This window comes from Pelodiscus sinensis, chromosome 12 (assembly GCF_049634645.1).
Source record: "Pelodiscus sinensis isolate JC-2024 chromosome 12, ASM4963464v1, whole genome shotgun sequence".
In the NCBI taxonomy this organism is placed as follows: Eukaryota; Metazoa; Chordata; order Testudines; family Trionychidae; genus Pelodiscus; species Pelodiscus sinensis.
The window spans coordinates 44,657,868-44,674,123 of NC_134722.1; positions in this window are offsets into that span (position 1 = coordinate 44,657,868).

A 16,256-nucleotide genomic window follows, 5' to 3' on the forward strand; every position below is an offset into this window, starting at 1 on the left:
CGATACTGACAGCCCCCCGACGGACCTCTCAGATGGCAGCCTGCAGAAAGTACAGCCAGACTTGCAGCAACATGTCCAAGAGATGCACCAGAGTGCCCAGGGGCACCTCCGGCTCCACGGTGCAAAGTGCTGTGGTGTCCTGAGTGAGGGCAACCAGAGCATGCAGAGACAAAATGCTTTGCTGTCCCTCATCGAGGTAGACAAGCAAGCAGGGGAAGCTGAGAACCGGCTGTCTGGGAGTGGGAGGATGCCCTTTAAGCATAGGCCTCAGATAGCCTCAGGCAGCAGCCACACAAAGTAACTCCTGACCTTATGCCCTGCTGGACCTGGTTCCAGCTGGCCAGCCTTAAATGAGATTCAGCGTCCACTCAGTGTGGATGCACTATTTCGAAATAAGCTATTTTGAAATAACAAATTTGAAATTAGATATTTTGAAATAACACTGTAGTGTAGACATATCCTTTGATATGTAGAATCAAATAAAATAAAAAAATAAAAATAAATAAAAATATGAAATAAAAATAAAAATATTAAATGAATCAACATGTTCAATAGAATCACTATGGATAGTAATTCCATGCTCCAATAATAAGAAATTAGCAATAGGGATATATTATCGACCACCTGACCAGGACAGCGATACTGACATTGAAATACTGAGGGAGATTAGAGAGGCTACCAAAATAAAGAACTCTTTAATAATGGGAGATTTTAATTATCCCCATATTGACTGGATACATGTCACCTCAGGAAGAGAAGCAGAGATAAAATTTCTCAATGGCTTAAATGACTGCTTCTTGGAGCAGCTGGTACAGGAACTCACAGGGGGAGAAGCAATTCTCGATTTAATCCTGAGATAACCATTACAGGACCGCTTGGGAATAGTGACCATAATATAATAACATTTAACATTCCTGTGGTGGGAAGAACATCTCAGCAGTACAGAACTCTGGCATTTAATTTCAAAAAGGGGAATTACACAAAAATGAGGAGGTTATTTAAACAGAAATTAAAAGGCACGGTGACTAGATCCAAATCCCTGCAAGCTGCATGGAAACTTTTTAAAGACACCATAATAGAGGCCCAACTTAAATGTATACCCCAAATTAAAAAACATAGCAAGAGACCTAAAAAAGAGTCACCGTGGCTTAACCACCATGTAAAAGAAGCAGTGAGGGACAAAAAGGCATCTTTTAAGAGTGGAAGTCCAATCCTAGTGAGATAAATAGAAAAGAACATAAACACTGTCAAATCAAGTGTAAAAATGTAATAAGAAAAGCAAAAAAAGATTTTGAGGAACAGCTAGCCAAAAACTCAAAAAGAAATAACAAAATGTTTTTAAGTACATTAGAAGCAGGAAGCCTGCTAAAAAACCTGTGGGTCCCCTAGAAGATCGAGATATAAAAGGAGCAATCAAGGATGATAAAGCCATTGCGGAGAAACTAAATGATTTCTTTGCTTCAGTCTTCGTGGCTGAGGACGTTAGGGAGATTCCCAAATCTGCACCGTCCTTTGTGGGTGATGAATCTGAGGAACTGTCCCGGATTGAAGTGTCATTAGAGGAGGTTTTGGAATAGAAAAACTTAATGTCAACAAATCTCCGGGACCGGATGGCATTCATCCAAGGGGTCTAAAAGAACTCAAATGGGAAATTGCTGAGCTATTATATGTGGTTTGTAACCTATCCTTTAAATCGGCTTCTGTAACTAATGACTGGAAGGTAGCTAATGTGACACCAATAATTAAAAAGGGCTCTAGAGGCAATCCTGGCAATTACAGACCGATAAGTCTAATTTCAGTATCAGGCAAATTAGTCGAAACAATAGTAAAGAATAAAATTGGCAGGCACGTAGAAGAACATAATTTGTTGGACAAAAGCAAACATGGTTTCTGTAAAGGGAAATCCTATCTTACTAATCTATTAGAGTTCTTTGAATGGGTTAACAAACATGCAGACAAGGGGGATCCAGTAGATATAGTATACTTAGATTTTCAGAAATCCTTTGACAAGGTCCCTCACCAAAGGCTCTTGTGTAAATTACATTGTCATGGGATAAGAGGGAAGATCCTTTCATGGATTGAGAACTGGTTAAAAGACAGGACACAAAGAGAAGGAAAAAATGGTAAATTTTCAGAATGGAGAAGGGTAACTAGTGGTGTCTCCCAAGGGTCGGTCCTGGGACCAATCCTGTTCAACTTATTCATATTCATTCATGATCTGGAGAAAGGGGTAAGCAGTGAGGTAGTAAAGTTTGCGGATGATACAAAACTGTGTCAAGACAGAAGCAGACTGTGAAGAACTCCAAAAAGATCTCACCAAACTGAGTGATTGGGCAACAAAATGGCAAATGAAATTTAATGTGGATAAGTGTAAAGTAATGCACATCGGGAAAAATAACCCCAACTATACGTACAGTATGATGGGGGCTAATTTGGCTATGACAAATCAGGAAAGAGATCTTGGAGTTATCATGGATAGTTCCCTGAAAACTTCCACGCAGTGTGCAGTGGCGGTCAAAAAGGCAAATAGGATGCTAGGAATTATTAAGAAAGGGATAGAAAATAAGACCCAGAATATCTTACTGTCTCTGTATAAAACTATGGTACGCCCACATCTTGAATACTGTGTACAGATGTGGTCTCCTCACCTCAAAAAAGATATTTTGGCCTTGGAAAGGGTTCAGAAAAGGGCAACTAAAATGATTAGGAGTTTGGAATGGGTCCCATATGAAGATAGGTTAAAACGACTGGGACTTTTCAGTTTAGAAAAGAGACTGAGGGGGGATATGATAGAGGTCTATAAAATCATGAGTGGTGTGGAGAGGGCCGATAAAGAAAAGTTATTTATTAGTTCCCATGATAGAAGAACGAGAGGACACCAAATGAAATTAATGGGTATCAGGTTTAAAACTAATAAAAGAAAGTTCTTCTTCACACAGCCTGTAGTCAACCTGTGGAACTCCTTGCCAGAGGATGCTGTGAAGGCTAGGACTATAACAGAGTTTAAAGAGAAGCTAGATAATTTCATGGAGGTTAGGTCCATAAAAGGCTATTAGCCAGGGGATAAAATGGTGTCCCTGGCCCCTGTTTGTCAGAGGCTGGAGAAAGATGGCAGGAGACAAATCGCTTGATCATTGTCTTTGGTCCACCCTCTCTGGGGCATCTGGTTCTAACCACTGTCAGCAGACAGGAAACTGGTCTAGATGGACCTTTGATCTGACCCCGTACGGCCGTTCTTATGTCCCACTCTGGTCCTTTAAGGCTAAATCTCTGCCCTGGGAGAGGGCTGAGTGCAAAGACTGCAATTGAGGCAGGTACTGCCAATTAGGGCCCAGCTGGGGTCTGTATACAGGGATCCCAGAGGGAAGAAGGGAGACACGCTTGCTCTAACTGGGGAGCAGGAGGGACCTGGCTGCTAAGGAAGCTTGTAGGCTTCCCCAGACAGAGCAGTGCTGGGGAGCCCTCCTGCCTCAAGTCACCATCCAAATCCTCTGCACTCCCCCTCCCCCCCTTCCAGTTCATAGGTCTTTCCAGGCCAGAATCCTCTTCAGCACCCATATCCCCTCCCGTACCCTGCACCTCAGGCCTCTGCCCCAGATCATATCCTCCTCCTTCACCCAAACTCCCTCAGACCCCACATACTCTCCTACTCCCTAGTCCCCAACCCGAAGTTTCTTTCAGTACCCAACCTCCATCCCAGATCCCGCACTGCCTCAATAGAAAAGTGTGGCCCTTGAGTAATTACCAAAATCTTGGAGTGCCCCCTTAAAACTGATTGCCCGTCCCTGACAAAGTATCAGACAAGAGACAACAGGTGAATACAGACAGGTGGGAGCACAGGGATGCATTGATACTGTATTGGTCAGGGTGATAATAGTCTTAGACCAATAGAGTTAAATATGTCTGTTCTCTAACTGGATGAGCCTAACGGTTTAGCATCAGGTTATTAGTACTTATGATTGTGAATTCCAATGTGTTTCTGTAAACATTCTCTAATACTAGCTGAATTTGCTGATTCTGAACAGTAAATTCTTTCACTAGAATAGCAAAGGAAAATGATTGCAGAAGGAGTGTGTCAAAGCAAAGTCATGCTCAGTGAACAAACAGCTGCCAAACTCTGTGTGTGTGTGTGTGTGTGTGTGTGTGTGTGTGTGTGTGTGTGTGTGTGTGTGTGTGTATGTGTGTGTGTACGCATGGGTGGTGAATTGCAATAGTCACTCAACTCAAATACACATTTGGTAAAGGGAGAGGTTTCTAATTCTGTATAAAACTTTAATTCCTGTTTGGCAGTGAGCGCTGTTGAATGATGGAAGGTGGTCCTAACACTGTGCTGTGCATTGAAAATATGTCCAGCCATGCTGCACTCTTGGAAATGAAGTCATTTGCACTGCATAGCAATTTGCAGGAGATAAATATAAGGTGCTAGGCTTGTGGGGACAAGAGCACTATACTCTTTCTGAACAGAAAGAGAGGACATCAATTAAATAACCTTTGGGAAAAAAATCAGACCTTTTGGGTGCGTCTAGAGTGCAGAACGATTTCAGGATACCGGAAATAGCTATCCTTTGTCTTTTGAACTTGCCTGTTATTTCAAAATAGATTTCAAAATAACGACGTCTCTATTCCCATGAGGGTTAAGGGATGTTTCGGAATAGCAGTTTATTTCAAACTGTAAATAGCTCAAATTGCATATCTTATTTTGATCTATGGGTGCAATGTAGATGCACTTTAATGTTATAGGCCCAGAACTGGCTTTTTACAAATATGTGCAATTGCTCACACAGCTTACACATGGAATTATCATACTTGCTCCCCTCATCCAGGAAATGTGGTGCCCAGAACTGGACACAATTCTCCAATTGAGGCCTAATCAGCGCAGAGTAGAGAGGAAGAATGACTCCTTGTGTCTTGTTCACAACACACCTGTTAATGCACCCTAGAATCATGTTGGCTTTTTTTGCAACAGCATCACACTGTGACTCATATTTAACTTGTGGTCCACTATAACCCGAAGATCCTTTTCTGCCGTATCCCTTCCTAGACAATTGCTTCAAATTCTGTATGTATAAAACTGATTGTTCCTTCCTCAGTGAAGTGCTTTGCATTTGTCCTAATTAAACTTCATCCTGTTTATCTCAGACCATTTGTCCAATTTGTCCAGATCATTTTGAATTATGATCCTATCCTCCAAAGAAATTGCAACCCCTCCTAGCTTGGTATCATCTGAAAACTTAATAAGCGTGCTCTCTATGCCAATATCTAAATCGTTGATGAAGATATTGAACAGAACAGGTCCCAAAACAAGTGCAGAACCCCACTTGATATACCTTTCCAGCAGGATTGTGAACCATTAATAACTACTCTCTGAGAATGGTTATCCAGCCAGTTATGTACCCACCTTATTGTAGTCCCATCTAAGTTGTATTTGCCTAGCTCAGCATTTCCCAATTTTATTTGGCCACAGAACCATTTTAAACTCAAAAGAATTTTGTGGAACCTCAGTCTTATATGTGGAGCTGAAAAAGTAGACCACAAATAAGTAATGATAATAATAAACAAATGCTAAACAAGGTCACGAGATTTATTTTAATTGCACATATTTAAAAACAAAAATCACATTTAATATGTACAAATATTTTAAAAATAATAAAATGTTATAGTAATGGAATTTTCTCATGGAACACTTATTTTCACTTCATGGAACCCTGGGTTTCGCAGAACACCATTTGGGAAACACTGGCCTAATTTATCATGGAAGACCGTATTAAATGCCTTACTAAAGTCTAGGTATACCACGTCCACCGCTTCTCCCTTAGCCACAAGACTCGTTATCCTATCAAAGAAAGCTATCAGATTGGTTTGACGTGATTTGTTCTTTACAAATCCATGCTGGCTGTTCCCTATCATCTTATTCCAAGTGTTTGAATATTATTTCATTAATTACTTGCTCCATTATCTTTTCTGGCACAGAAGTTAAACTGACTGGTCTATAGTTTCCTGGGTTGTTCTTATTTCCCTTTTTATAGATGGGAACTATATTTGCCCTTTTCCAGTTTTCTGGTATCTCTCCTGTCTTCAGATACCTCCTCTATCAGCTCCTTGAATATTCTAGGATGCATTTCATCAGGCCCTGGTGACTTGCAGACATCTAACTTTTCTAAGTGATTTTTAATTTGTTCTTTTTTTATTTTATTTTCTAAACCTACCCCCGACAGAAAATATCATAGTGCCCCTATATTAAGTCATCATATGCCCACATCTTGAATACTGTATGCTGAATGCAGTTCTGGTTGCCCCATCTAAAAAAGATATATTGTATTTGGAAAAGGCACAGAAAGGGCAACAGAAAATGATTAGGGGTAAGGAACCGCTTCTGTATGAAGAGAGATTAACAAGACTGGGACTTTTTAGCTTGGAAAAGAAATAACTAAACAGTGGTGGGATATTTTAGAGGTCTAGAAAATTATGAATAGTGTAGAAAAATAGAATAAGGAAATGTATGTTCTTTTACTACCATAACACAAGAAGCTGACCCAGTTAATTTTTATAGGCAGCAGCTTTAAAACAAAGAAAACAAATTATTTCTTCACAATAACCCTGTGCAACTCTTTGCCAGGAGGCTGTGGAAAAGCCTAATTGTTGTCCAATAAAAAACAAAATAAGTCCAAGGAGGATAGGTCCATCAATGGCTTTTAGCCAGAATGGGCAGGGATGGGGTCCCTAGCTTCTGTTTGCCAGAACCTGGGAATGGGCATCAGGAGATGGATCATTAGATGAATGCATCTTCTGTTCATGCCTTCTGAAGCACCTGGCATTGGCCGCTGTCGGAAGACAGGATACTGGACTAGGGCTTCGTCTATACTGCACCCTTCGTCCGCAAAAGCTTATGCAAATGAAGCGTGGAATAGAATATTTCATTTCAGCACAAGATCTTAATCCGGCTCTGCAACCCTATATTGTCCCTAACTACATTTCTGCTAGAATCTGTAGATTTGTTGCATCTTTTCAGAGAACTTAGCAGTTCCCAGAGTGCAAGCAGTGATGGATCTGTCACATGCCTGTCAAAGCAGAAAAACATCTACCACGCTGTATCCCATAGAGAACTGGCTTCCATCCTCTTCTGCCCAGCTCTCCGAAACTCTGATTTCATAATGCAGCAGCAGTGAGCAACTGCATCCAAAAGAAAGACACTGAGATGAAGGGCAACTAATGAAACATTAGTGTCATGTGTCTCTGGATGCTAGCAGTGCCAATTTTGCCCTGTGTAATTGCTGAAAGGTTAGCTGTGGACCCTGTTCAGATACGGGCAGCAGGTTTGCAGAAGTTTTGGTGGTGGCCAGAATGCCCAAAGCCTGTACCCTTCCCCCACTCAGCTCTCTCCCCGCCTCTCCTCCCTCCCCCCACTTAAGCTCGGGGAGGGAGTTTACATGCACGAGGGTTAAGGATGGATCTCAGGGGGTGGGTGTGCTGGATTAAGGGTCTGGGAGGTTATCTGGGGGCAGGACAGGGTGCTGGCTCTAGATGGATAGGGAGCACAAGGGGATATGGTGGAGAAGGGGTGGGGTGCCGTACTAACCTGGGGCACCCCCTCTGGCAGTGGTCCCTAGGGAGATGGGAGTCTCCAGATACTATTGCCTGCCTGCTGTCCTTGTATGCTCTCCCTGCGCGAACAGGAACAGCTAACAGGAGAGTTTGGAGAGGGAGTTTAGAGGGGGAGGTTAGAGGGCACTAGTGACTACTGACCTTCTTTAAAACATAACTCTTAGAATAACCTATACGCCAGAGGTTTAAAAAGAATCCCAGTTTATACTTAAACTTATTCATTATCAATCGAGTTCTGCAATAAACTCTCTGTGATTTTTGGGCAAGTCATGTAAGTGCTTTGTGCCTCAGTTTTCCATCTGTAAAATAGAGATAAAAATTCCTCTTTTCTCCCAACTTGTGCCTGTCTAGGTTACAGCTTTTTGGAGCAGGAGCTGGCCTGCACTAAAGGTATGTCTGGATTTCAAGTTGGAAAGGTAAATTCCAAAAGATGGAAGATAATCCATTTTGCTCCCTAACTTTTCCTCCTGCAGGAATTGCCATGTTCATTGACATCTCCAACGTCCTCAACTATGCAGAGAACATGAAGTGAAGGTTAGGATTTGCAGTTTAATCCCTTGAAGCCTGTGTAATTGGAAGCCCACCAATGAAAGGAGACCTAGAACAAAGAATTGGTGGGAATGTTAAAGGCTTTGTTTGAAAAACATTGTGTATGTTGCAGTGGGGGAGGGACAGCAATGTAAATGCACAAATCCTATGCCAAGGGAAACATTAAGAAAATAATACAATATTGAAGGAAGCCCATGTTCCCCAGTAGTGTCAGCTACAAAGTGTGAGGAATTATTTGATAGAATTTATTTAGATTCCCTGTCAGGCTTTTGCCTGCCTGCCACTGGCTAGCTAGGAAATGCTGCCAGCATTGTAAGAGTTAATAGCCATGTGTGAGCAGTGTGACACACAGATGAAGTTATTTTTAGAAAGTTACCAAGCGCACCACTGCGACTTTTTTTCCAGGGATGGTGATGGGAGTGCAGTATATATCACTGTTGCCGACTGTCCCCCTTCAGAGTAGGCACACAAATGCAGATTTAAAAAAAAAAATTCAGTGCAGAACCTCCTCTGAAGGGTGGGAAATAATACAGAGTTTAGCTACAACATGTGCACTTTCTGGTTGCCATAGAAACCAAGCAAAGATAATTTTATAAAAGGGTAGAGAATAAACAAGTGCAGACCATGTTATTATTTTTAATAATTTTGTTTTGATTGAACATAGGTTTGCAGGATACAGCCTCAGCACAATGGAGTCAAGGCTGTAGTGGTACATATTACATGTAAATAAGGGTTTTCCTTTATTAATCTGCCTGATAATGATGTATGGCATTGTTACTACAGTGTTTGTTTAGTATTGTGATTTCCTCTGTCATGCTGTTCCTTCTTAAGCTTGTGTTCCCTTCCACCACAAGTTTGCACATAAATCGCTGGATTTGTTTACCGCTCATAAACATCCCATATTGCGAACAGCAGACCTAGGGTCTGATCTAAAGCCCATCACAGACAATGGAAAAATGCCATTGACTCCACTGAGCTTTGGCAACTGACTCAAGTGCATTTCAGCTCCTCTAGCAAAGCGTTTGCTTATCAGGGCTCCCTCAGCACTGAGCATACACAGTGGCTGTTGCCTGGTGGATGCTGCTATGTACAGGATGCTTAGAGCCAACATCATGAGATAAAAGGGGATGGAAGACAGCAAGGCAGATTGATAACATAGCTTGTGGAGCTGGCAACAAGCATTCGATGGGAAGTGGGAATGTGAACCACCTCTCTCCAAGATCCTGTTTTGGAAGTAGCTCATATTTTTAAGTTGTCTGCAAATCCACCTCGTAAGTCTCTATTTTTAGAGCCAAGTGTTAGAGGAGACACATGAAGAGGTAAAAGAGTGAATGCCATCACGGATCTGACTTAAAACCAACCCTTCTTCTGCTGGCTTCCTTTTTGTGTGATGACTTTGAGACAGAGAGAGATTAATTAATATTATCTGTTACCCCAGGAGTGGTCAGAATATGTGTGTGTGTGTGTGTGTGTGTGTGTGTGTAAGTCCCTTAACAGTTCAGCAAGGGACTGCAGCGATGGAATCATAGGAGAGCTATAAAAAGAATTCCAGGGCTCAGGAGCAAACCAGCTGGACCACTGCCCTTTCCTGATAACAAGTGGACAAAAGAACGAGCAACAGGTTGTGAAATAGAAAGGGTGGTTTCTCCAATTGCAGCAACTTTCAGTTTACTCTCACCACCCCCAGGCAACTCAGATTTAATATTTAATTCACTGAAGATAGCCAGCTCTACTACCTGGGAAGGAGAAGCAGCAGCTTCAGACAGGTCAGCAGAGACTTTATAGTATGGAGTCTCGTAACTCCCTTAAATTCAGCCCCAGAATCCTCTTCCCTCCCCCTCCCAGTCTGTTGTAACCCTTCCTGGGCTGGGCTATAATGAGCCCCAAGGTGAAGGTTTGAATGGTAGATCCACAAATTATTAGGGTATGCAACTCTGGCTGGCTACTCTTACATCTGCAGGCAGTTCTGTTCAATCATCGTTGCACATGTACGAAATACAATGGTGTGACTGGACTGAAGACAAATCCTGGAAATAGCTATGCCCCTGAAATGCCCATAAAAGTCAATAGGGGGATGCAGGTACTTAGGAGCTGGATGTGCAGTGATTACCAGGGTGCATTTACATTGGGAGATGTGGTTCCCAGCACGTGCAGACACTCATACTATCTCTGCTCAAGCTAGTGCCTAAAAATAACAGCATAGCCACTGTGGCACAAGCGGTGAGCTTGCACTAGTGCCTGAATACATACTAGGGGATGGAGTGGTAGGACTGTACTTCAGCTGGCTAGTCTGAGCAGCTGCCCATGCCACTACAGCCACACTATTACTACAGAGCTAGTGTGGGTCCAAACTGGAAATCCCACCTCCAAATTCAAACCTAGAAATACCCTCCAAGGCCCCAGATCAGACACCCAACAGATAGCGTGAGAGACAGCCCCAGCACCCCCAAAAGTTTGCAGTCTAAATTGACAAGAGTAGTAATATCCCTGTCTGAGAGGCTGAGCTGGGACCTAAGCCCCAGTACAGTGTCTTCAGTCTGGTCTACATTTATCATTTAGATAGCCATAGCAATGTTGCCTGGGGTGTGAAACAGTCTCTCCCCTGAGCAACGTGGCTATACCAGCCTAACCCCATAGCTAACTCAGTGGGGGTATGTCTACACTACAAAGTTAATTCAAACTAACAGACGTTAGTTCGAATTAACTTTAATAGGCGCTACACACGCGAACCACTAGTTTGAACTTAATTCGAACTAGCGGAGCGCTTAATTCGAACTAGGTAAACCTCATTCCACGAGGACTAACGCCTAATTTGAATTAACTAGTTCGAATTAAGGGCTGTGTAGCTACTTAATTCGAACTAGTGGGAGGCTAGCCCTTCCCAGCTTGCCCTGGTGGCCACTCTGGCCAACACCAGGGAAACTCTTCTGCCCCCCTCCCGGCCCCGGAGACCTTAAAGGGCCACGGTCTGGCTACAGTGTTTGTGACAGTTGCAAGCCTGCCAGCACCCAGCCAGCAGACCCTGCACCTGCCACCTGATGAGCCAGCCACCCGCTGCCCCCCAGCTCTCCCCCTCTTCCCGGGACCAGGCTGGCGGTTCACAGGAGCCTGCCCGGGACCGCAAGAGGTGGGCGCCTGCTTGGTCAAGTGCGGAGATCGTGGACCTCATGCTGCCACCACGGGAGGGATATTGTGCTCTGAGAGGTCGAGATGGGTGAGGAGGCATCTAAATCGGGCTTTCAGTCACCCGAAGGCCCCCTCAATGATGATGCAGGCCCTGGTCAGCCTGGCATTGAAGGCCTAGCGGGAGGGGTTGAGGTGCCCCGTGTAGGGCTTCATGAGCCAGGGCTGTAGGGGGTATGTCCACGTCCCCGACCCTGATGTGGCGGTCAGGAAAGAAGGTCCCGGCCTGCAGCCTCTGGCACATGGAGGAGTTCCGGTACACCCTGGCGTCGTGTGCCTTGCTGGACCAACCCACATTAATGTCCGTGAACTGTCCCCAGTGGTCACACACGGCCTGAAGGAGCACGGAGAAGTACCCCTTGTGGTTCACGTACTGGGAGGCCTGGTGTACCGGGGCACGGAGGGGGATGTGCGTCACTTCGATGGATCCCCCGCAGTTGGGGAAGCCGAGGGCACTGAACCCCCGGATGATGGCGTCCGGGTCGGCGAGGCGGACCACCCTGCGGAGCAGCACCTGATTGATGGCCTTGACCACCTGCAGAGAGACACAGCAAAGCGCAAATCACTGGGGCGCCCGGGTGGCTGGGAGTGTTCGTGCCCTGGCAGTGCCCCGTGCCCCACTCCCGGAAGCAACCCCCCCCTCTGGCGGTGTGTAGTACGGCTGGGACAGACTGACCCCTCCAGTGTGGGGCACTTTTGCCTCCTCCCCCCCACTCCCACTGTTTCCCCTGGGGCAGCCCATCCCCTCCTTGCAACCTCTCTCTCGCCCCCAGCCCAGTGGCTGGCGAGTGCCGTACCTGCATGAGCACTGCTCCGACGGTGGATCTCCCCACGCCGAACTGGTTCCCGACGGATCGGTAGCTGTCCGGCGTGGAGAGCTTCCAGAGGGCGATGGCCACATGCTTCTGGAGGGGGATGGCGGGCCTCATGCAAGTGCCCCGTCGCCACAGAGCAGGGGCGAGCCACTCGCAGAGCTCCAGGAAGGTGTCCCTCTTCATCCTGAACTTCTGGGTCCACTGCCTGTCTCCCCAGCTCTCCAGGACAATGCGGTCCCACCAGTCAGTGCTGGTGTCCAGACGCCAGATGTGATGGCGCATGCCGGCGTCCAGGCACCTCTGCGGCTTCTCCACAGCCCCCAGGGAGGCCAGGCAGAGAGGTAGGGAGCTGATGTGCACCAGGTGGTGCCAGGCAGCCTCCAGCCATTGCTGGCAGGCTTGCAGCAGCAAGTCCACAAACTGCACCAGATACTGCAGGGCGAGCTCTGGCTCCATGTTGCCACCTGCGGCGGCGTCCCCAAAGGGAAGCACTGACATAGACGGGCGCAGAGAAAAACGCTTTGCTGTCCCTCGGCGAGGTTGGCAAGCAAGCGGAAAAGCTGAGAACCGGCTGTCCAGGGGGGTCCCTTTAAGCACGAGCCTCAGATAGCCTCAGACAGCAGCCACACAAAGCAACTATTGACCTGATGTCCTGCCAGAACCGGTTTCAGCCGCCCTTAAATGCGCCCCTGCGTCCAATGAGTGTGGACCCACTAGTTCGAATTAGCAAAACGCTAATTCGAACTAGTTTTTAAGTCTGGATGCGCTAATTCGAATTAGCTTAGTTCAAATTAACTAATTCGAACTAAGTTAGTTTGAATTAGCGCTGTAGTGTAGACATACCCTGGAAGAATAGTTCTGTTGATCTAGTTGCCTCCTCTCAGAAAAGTAGATTATAGCTGTGAAAAAAACCCTTCTGCCATTAGAGGAAATATTTACATTATGGCATGGCTACACCACCATAGTTGTGGCACTGTAGAACCTTGTTGTGGACATGGCCTTAAACAGAATACCATCCTGGTCTCTCAATGGAGTCCATGGAAGCTCTACTCTGACTTCAGTAGGAGCAGGACGGGGGCTCAGCACCTCTCAGAATTTCACATTAAAATAAGTTACAGGTTAGCTTGCATCATTTCATAGCCACTTTCATTCTGAAGCATCCGAAGAACTTTGCAAACTATGGGCCTGGCTGCAGACATTGTTATCTGAAAGACCCCGAATGCCTTCAATTTGCATTGGCTTCATTGAGAGTTGAGGATACTCAGCATCTGACAAACACATAAAATGCAAAATTGCCAGGGCACTTACGATTCATGCAACTTCTGAATACCTTTAACTGCTTTGGGGAACTGAAAAATCCACTTAAAATAATTTTTCTCCTCAAACTTAATGCAATTAGTGACTAAGGCATCAACAGAAAGTAAAGATCTTGCATATCCCAGAGATTTCACTCTTTGCCATCAAAAGCATTGTTTTCCTGATATAAAATCTACTATATATTGAAGAGTCTGTTCAAGAATTCTTCCTAAATGGTAATAACTTGACCCACCAAATTTGGTTTACAGCTGCCTCTTACCATAACTTAAAACAAGGTTGTGCTATGAATATGGAACATGCTTGGAATGGGATTGCTTCTCATAAAACAATACAGAAAAGAGACACAATCACCAGGCAAGGGAAAGGGGTTAGCTAAGGGCACTGCAACCTGTCTAGGACTGCCCCAGCTCTGAGCTTCTCATCCCCCAGGCACCCTTTAGGAAGGAGTGATGCTCCCCCACCCCAGTTCATACAGGAACATTGATGGATTCCTCACTCTGGTTGAAGAGCACAGGGTGCAGATGAACCTGAACCTGCCCCACCCAGAAGACATGTACCCCTCTCCAGCTGTGCCCACTGCAGCTGCAGTGGGCATGGCGAGGCGCTTCTCACCTGGCCTCAAGCTGCTGTGGTAAGAGAGGGCTGCTGTAGTCCCCTGTCCCTGGGGCAGCCTGCGTACTGAACCCCTCATCCCCAGCCCAACCCCAGGGCAAAAATGTAAATGAAGCGTGCACATTTTCATTTTATTTTCCAAAAAACAAAAATTAATTGAGTTCAGGACCTGAGTAATGCCAGATAAATGTTCTAGTTTTATATAAATTAATAACTAGATAATGTATCAAATAAGTGTCAGATTGTTACTCAGTACAGTAAATATGATGAAGTTTGTTTCCTAGAAATCATAATCCAGCCTTTTGCCCAAAATTCTTAATCAAACCTTTTTCTCAGGTTTGAAGAATCTACTTAACATCCTAAATATGATTTAAGAGACTAGGTTAGAGCAGCTCATTGGAAGTTAGACCTGGAACACTAAGTGCTTTTGAGCAGCCACTTCTCTTGAAACTCAAGTCTGCTATCTTTACAATTGGGGTAATACTACTTGCCTACTTTATAAAGTGATTTGAGATCTACTGATGAAAGCCAATGTGTAAGTGTAACATTTTCACAGCTCAATTCCCCAACCTGGCACTCTGAGTGCAGAGATGGGGAGCTAGCTAGTAGAATAAACTCTGCAAAACCTGTCTCTGTGACTCCCAGAGACAAACTTATTCGATCTCAGTCCCCCTGAGATCCAAAAAGACAAAGACTGATTTCTTGCTGTCGCCACCCACCACTAAAAGAAAATATAAAATAAATCCTTTTCCAGGGAAGAGATCACTTGGGAATCTCCTCCCTCTCCCCCCTCCACCTCCGTTTTGTGTGGAGTTTGGAAAACAAACAGGGAATCCACAGAGAACAATGGACTCTGCCTGGGTAGCCAGTCAGGTAAAGTTAAGGGCTGTGTCTACACTGGGCCACTTATTCCGGAAAATCAGCCGCTTTTCCAGAATAAGCTGCGAGCTGTCTACATTGGCCCTTGAATTTCCGGAAAAGCAACGATGCTCTACTGTACAAAATCAGCCGCTATTCCAGAAAAACTATTCTGCTCCCACTCGGGCATAAGTCCTTATTCTGGAACAGTGTTCCGGAAAAGGGCCAGTGTAGACAGCCCAGTGGTCTTTTCTGGAAAAAAGCCCGATCGTGGAAATGTCGATAGGGACTCTTTTCCGGAAAAGTGCGTCTACATTGGCCATGGACGCTTTTCCGGAAAAGCAGCCTGCCAGTGTAGATGCTCTTTTCCCGGAAATACTTATAACGAAAACTATTCTGTTTTAAGCATTTCCGGAAATTCATGCCAGTGTAGACACAGCCAAGGACATAACAATCAGCCAATACTGGTTAATCAACACAAAAAGGAAAACACTTTCATTATCAAAACAAACTGCTGTTGCAAGCATAGGTGTTAAATGGCCATGAAGTGGCATAAACTCAGGCTTTGGATCTGCTCCTGAGTGAAAAGGAATTGCTGGTGCTCAGCCAGCATCTCATAGATGCCCTCTTAGTTCTCCAGTTCTCTCTTTATTCTTATTTACTAACTTCAGCAGGACCATCCCTTCCCTGAAATGACCCTTTATTTCTTCCACAACAAACTGTAGCAGACTTTTACTACTACCGCAACCTGTGCTGTTATATGAACTTTGAGTTGGCAGGTGACAGATGTACAGATTAACACATCAGATGTGCATATGGTCTTGAGCAGTGCACTGATATCAGAGAAGAGATCTGCTGCTCTTCTTGGCATGGTTAATTTTAGTAGAGGTGGGAGGGGAGAAATCATCAAAGAGCTCCACAGCTGTTGTCTCTCTTAACCCCCATTCCATCTTTTGTCTGAAATCCGTTTAACAAAAACAGAGGAATAAAGACAAAAACACAGAAACATACAACACCTTTCCATTTCTCTTTTTGCTAAAAATAAAATTGCATATTGATACTAATGACTAAAGTAACAATAAAAAAGTGACAATGTTTGCCTCAATTGTATGGGGAAGAGTGTGGTCATTTCTATGTCCCATGTAAACCAACATCCAATATTAATTGCCACAGAGTCTGTAAAGTCCATTTGCTAAATGCCTAAACATCTGGGCTGTGTCTACACTGGGCCACTTATTCCGGAAAAGCAGCTGCTTTTCCGGAATAACTTGCCAGCTGTCTACACTGGCCCCTTGAATTTCCGGAAAAGCACTGACGTCA